General features: G+C 54.1%; 1 protein-coding gene across 2 annotated transcripts in view; it reads left to right on the top strand.

The window, feature by feature from the left end:
* Positions 1 to 708: 708 nt before the first annotated feature.
* The window catches only part of STAM (signal transducing adaptor molecule), an 80,215-nt gene continuing 74,923 nt past the window's right edge, over positions 709 to 6,000 (top strand). For both annotated transcript variants that reach the window (XM_075315592.1, XM_075315593.1), the window contains exon 1: positions 709 to 820. The gene's annotated coding sequence lies outside the window, so the exon portion shown is untranslated. The remainder of the gene's footprint in view (positions 821 to 6,000) is intronic.

The raw sequence follows: 6,000 nt of genomic DNA, 5'->3' as shown, positions 1-6,000 counted from the left end.
GCCGAACACACACACACACACACACACGCAGGCTCCGCGCCGAACACACACACACACACACACACACAACACACACGCAGGCTCCGCACCGAACACACACACACACACACGCAGGCTCCGCGCCGAACACACACACACACACACACACGCAGGCTCCGCGCCGAACACACACACACACACACACACGCAGGCTCCGCGCCGAACACACACACCACTCCGCGCCGAACACACACACACACACGCAGGCTCCGCGCCGAACACACACACACACGCAGGCTCCGCGCCGAACACACACACACACACACACGCAGGCCTCCGCGCCGAACACACACACACACACGCAGCTCCGCGCCGAACACACACACACCACGCAGGCTCCGCGCCGAACTCACACACGCAGGCTCCGCGCCGAACACACACACACACACGCAGCTCCGCGCCGAACACACACACACACGCAGGCTCCGCGCCGAACACACACACACACGCAGGCTCCGCGCCGAACTCACACACACACGCAGCTCTGCATCGTACTTCACACTCGGCTCAGCTGCATCGGGAGGACGCGCGCATGCTCGCTGTGTCCGGACCATGGTCTCCCCTCCTACTCATGTGAGTCATCACATGACCGTGACGTCACCACAGGTCCTTCAGCTCTCTGGGACTCAGCATCTCCCGTCCTGTGGCCTCTCCTGATGCTGAGATAAAGGAGGTCGGAGACGCATCAGGAGCCGCCCGGAGACCGCGCCGTGTGGACGCCTCTGCCCGGGCCGGCCGCCATGCCTCTCTTCCACATCTAACCCCTTTGATCCTGATGTAGGTAAGATACCAACACCCCGGCCGCCATTGTGTGACTCCAGCCGCTGCCTCCCTCCCCTGTCCCCTACACAGGATCTCTCCCCTCCCTCATTTTCTCCACAGTACCGTCCCCCCCACTATTCTCTCCTCCCTCACCCCGAAGATCTCTGGCCCATTATCACCTCCCCACGAGGATCTCTGTCTTGCTCTCCCTCCTCCACTCAGGATCTCTGGCCTGTCCCCCCCACTGAGGATCTCTGGCCCATTATCACCTCCCCACAAGGATCTCTGTCTTGTGCTCCCCCCCTCCACTGAGGATCTCTGGCCTGTCCCCCCCCCCACTGAGGATCTCTGTCCTGTCCCCCCCCACTGAGGATCTCTGTCCTGTCCCCCCCCACTGAGGATCTCTGTCCTGTTCTCCCCCACCCCCCCCCTGACGATCTCTGGCCTGTGCCCCCCCCCCCTTCACCGAGGATCTCTGGCCTGTGCCCCCCCTTCACCGAGGATCTCTGGCCTGTGCCCCCCCCCTTCACCGAGGATCTCTGGCCTGTGCCCCCCCCCCTTCACCGAGGATCTCTGGCCTGTGCCCCCCCCCTTCACCGAGGATCTCTGGCCTGTGCCCCCCCCCTTCACCGAGGATCTCTGGCCTGTGCCCCCCCCCTTCACCGAGGATCTCTGGCCTGTGCCCCCCCCTCCCCCGAGGATCTCTGGCCTGTGCCCCCCCCCTCCCCCGAGGATCTCTGGCCTGTGCCCCCCCCCTCCCCCGAGGATCTCTGGCCTGTGCCCCCCCCTCCCCTGAGGATCTCTGGCCTGTGCCCCCTCCCCCGAGGATCTCTGGCCTGTGCCCCCTCCCCCGAGGATCTCTGGCCTGTGCCCCCTCCCCCGAGGATCTCTGGCCTGTGCCCCCTCCCCCGATGATCTCTGCCCTGTGCCCCCTCCCCCGAGGATCTGTGCCCCCTCCCCCGAGGATCTGTGCCCCCCCCCTGAGGATCTCTGGCCAGTGCCCCCCCCCCTGAGGATCTCTGGCCATGCGCCCCCCCCCCCTGAGGATCTCTGGCCATGCGCCCCCCCCCCCCCTGAGGATCTCTGGCCTGTGCCCCCCCCCCCTGAGGATCTCTGGCCTGTGCCCCCCCTACTGAGGATCTCCTGTGCCCCCCCCCCTTCACTGAGCATCTCTGGGCCCGTGGCCCCGCCCTTCACTGAGGATCTCTGGCCTGTGGCTTCTCCGTCACTGAGGATCTCTGGCCTGTGCCCCCCCCTTCACTAAGCATCTCCGGCCTGTGCCCCCCCCCCTTCACTGAGGATCTCTGGCCCGTGCCCCCCCCCTTCACTGAGGATCTCTGGCCCGTGCCCACCCCCCCTTCCACTGAGGCTCTCTGGCCCATGACCTCCCCTTTCACTGAGGTTCTCTGGCCCATGGCCTTCACCTTCACTGGCTCTCCCTTTCACTGAGGATCTCTGGCCCGTGGCCTACCCCATCACTGAGGTTCTCTGGCCCGTGGCCTCCCCGTCACTGAGGTTCTCTGGCCCGTGGCCTACCCCATCACTGAGGTTCTCTGGCCCGTGGCCTACCCCATCACTGAGGTTCTCTGGCCCGTGGCCTACACCATCACTGAGGTTCTCTGGCCCGTGGCCTCCCCGTCACTGAGGTTCTCTGGCCCGTGGGCCTCCCCGTCACTGAGGTTCTCTGGCCCGTGGCCTCCCCGTCACTGAGGTTCTCTGGCCCGTGGCCTCCCCGTCACTGAGGTTCTCTGGCCCGTGGCCTCCCCGTCACTGAGGTTCTCTGGCCCCTGATACTCCCCCCACCCCTCCTTCCTGAGGATCACTGGCACTTGTATCCCTGTCTTCCCCGGGGATCTCTGGCCCTTCCCCGCCCCCGAGGCTCTCTCTGACCCTCTTCACACTAGAGGAGGCTCTGTGCTCCCCCCTCTCTTCCACCCAGGCATGTGTGACATTGACCGCTCCTCTCCCATTGTTGCCCACTGTGCAGTGATGCTCCTGTCTGCACGGACTCCCATAGATTTCTGGGTCACTTTCCTGCTGACCTCTGCTGTGAGTCCTTCTCTCCGTCCTGCCTTGTCATTTCCTCAGGGTTATTCTCTGGCCGGTGCCGCACCACTACAAGTCGCCCTGGAAGTTGCAGGACTTGTATTTCTTCTAGAAGTACCCGGGTCATCTGTGTCCTCCGATTCCAAACGTTGGAGTGAATGTGTGTGATTGTTCTCCAATGCAGGTCTCTATACCGGCGTGTGCCGGGCGGCCCCTGCTCTCCCCGTCCATGGCAGCACTGGCCGTCCCGGTGATGGTGCTGTACGTGACACTGAGGTCCAGAGCTGCAGCCATTACAGCCCGATTACCACATATTCATTGCCAAAGGTTGTCATTCAGTTTACTCATTTCCTGTAAGGAAGGTATTTACTGACGGAGGCTGAAAAATTAGCGTTTTCTTCAGTCTGGAGAAAAGTGACTGCCTTGTTTTATTCACTACAAGGTCATGACTCCTGATTCAGCGCACTCTTAAAGGGACGGTCCAGCCACGTCTGATGAGAAATATCTATAATGATAGTAAGAACCTGTAAAGCAGTTGTTGGGTGATAATTTGGTTAATTGCAAGGCAATGTCCTCATCCGTGAGCACCTGTGATGAGGCTACCCCATGAGCCACCTTTTGGCAGGGACATAAGCCAAATATCCCAGCGTAATGGGGTCTTTTTGTGGCCCTCAAGGTACGGGGATGAGCAAATTGCAAAGAAATTGAATTGGTTGATACGTTTTGTGACTTTTTTTGTGGTCACATTAACCTATCGGACGCAATGCGGACCCCCATTCACCCTGCGCTATGCTGTGGATTAAGCCCTTATTCGTCTTGTGACTAGTCATAGTCAAGGTTGCCACATAGCCTCAGTCATAGAAAGGAAAAAAAGGCTTAGTACATGCTTGACTCAGTCTGAATATGCCGGCGCACAGGCAGTGTTATCATATGGGACACACTGCTGCTGCATGTGTTATAGATAACGTCGGGTATTGCTTTGTTAGGACAGTTGATGAGTCGGCTGTATCTGCCGAGCAGCCCATTCTAATATGTATTAAAGGGAAACTGTCAGTGGGTTGTTACATATGGAGGTAGGGGTGCGGCTGTGTAGATGTTTGTCTTCCCGTGAAAATGATTCCGTTTTTGTAGAGATCGGATGTGTCAGTCATGAGAAATGTAGGGTAGAAGATATATGCCAAATCAGGCTGGAAGTGCTCTAGGGGGCGGGGCTGCTTTTTCCAACTGCATTGCCACACCCCTGATTTGCATATGTCTTCTATCCTACATTTCTCATGATTGGTGCATCCGAGCTCTACAAAAAAAGGTGTCCTTTTTCATGCGAGACCCGCGCCTATTCAGCCGTACCCCCTACCTTAATGTGTAACAATCTGCTTTTCATTGTGCAGGTTATGGCCTAATCCTAGTAGTTCCTACAGCTGAAACTGTATCCAGTCTGTGGACTCCGGACTGATACATTGTAGGAGACGAGGACAGAAGAGAGATCGTCCCTGACCTGTGTCTCCAGTGGAAGAAAATTTGCCGATACTTGGCCCGTACAGGCTGTTCCCGATGTAAACTGCAATGACTTCATTCACTGATTGCAAGCGGATCTCAATAGTGAGAAATAAAACCACTAATAATATTTCTGAAAATGTTCCATCAACTAAAGGGGATCCGCCAAATTAGGATATTAATAATAATAAAAAAAAAAGCTGAATAAAAAATAATATTCACCTCCTCGTTCTTGATAGAATATTTATTCATTTATATAGCGCTATTAATTCCACAGCGCTTTACATACATTGGAAATACTGTCCCCACTGGGGCTCACAATCTAGAGTCCCTATCTGTATGTCTTTAGAGTCACGGTGTCGATAATATGGCCGGCGATCCCTGTGGCTTGTAAAAAAGACCCATAGGGTCCCTGGAGCATCAGGAGGAAGAATGCAGGGCAGTGTTTGTTGTTTTGTTATATTACATTGTTTTGTTTTGTTTTTTTTTAAGTTATTCCAGACTTTTTATGACTCCGGCTCTGTTTACATCCAAATTGTAACCAGTGAGATACATATACATATACATATATATATATTATTTTTTTTTTGCTTTGATTACTGCTTTGCACACTCTGGCTTTCTCTTGATGAGCTTCAAGAGGTAGTCACCGGAAATGGTTTTCCCAACAGTGAAACAGTCTTGAAGGAGTTCCCAGAGATGCTTAGCACTTGTTGGCTCTTTTGCCTTCACTCTGCGGTCCAGCTCACCCCAAACCATCTCGATTGGTTCAGGTCTGGTGACTGTGGAGGCCAGGTCATCTGGCGTAGCACCCCATCACTCTCCTTCTTAGTCACATAGCCCTTACACAGCCTGGAGATGTGTTTGGGGTCCATTGTCCTGTTGAAAAATAAAATGATGGTCCAACTAAACGCAAAGCGGATGAGAAAAAATAAATCTATCTATCTATCTATAACACACACATTATATACACATATATTATATATATATATATAATGTGTATATATTATGTGTGTGTGTGTGTATAATATTATATATAATATATATAATACACACACACACATATATATATATATATATATATATTATATATATATATATATATATATATATATATACACACATACACATACACACACACACACACACACACACACACACACACACACACACACACACACACCACTTTATATATAATTTCTATCCATCCGCAGGGACATGTGCATTACCCTCAGGGGACTGTGGACGCCCTCGTGCTGCGTTACTCTCCTCCTGCGCTGTTTTGCTCCGCACTCCGAGGCCTCCATTATTGGGTGGTCACTCCTCATTATGGAATTTCATACACTTAAAGGAAATAGCCGTCCTTCCTCCCCGCTGCACATAAACGCTTAAGAACAACAGCCCGGGCCAAAGAAGAGTGATTCTGGATTCCAGAGGACCCTGTAATGAATGACGACAGCAGGAAAGCTGCACACCGCTCTCGGCCATTGCTCAGCACGTCCGTCCTCGGCTCCTGAGGCTCCCAGCACACGCACCGACACGCTATTAAGCAAGACTACATCCAGAGTCCTTGCGGAGTAAGATGCACCAAATTCATAAAGAGGTGCACAACTAATAAACTGGCAAAAATGTCATGCTGCACTAAATCCCGCTCCTCCTG

This window comes from Anomaloglossus baeobatrachus, chromosome 6, assembly GCF_048569485.1.
Source record: "Anomaloglossus baeobatrachus isolate aAnoBae1 chromosome 6, aAnoBae1.hap1, whole genome shotgun sequence".
Taxonomy (NCBI): Eukaryota; Metazoa; Chordata; class Amphibia; order Anura; family Aromobatidae; genus Anomaloglossus; species Anomaloglossus baeobatrachus.
The sequence above is the reverse complement of the archived record's forward strand: the minus strand, read 5'-3'. Positions and strand labels throughout refer to the sequence as shown.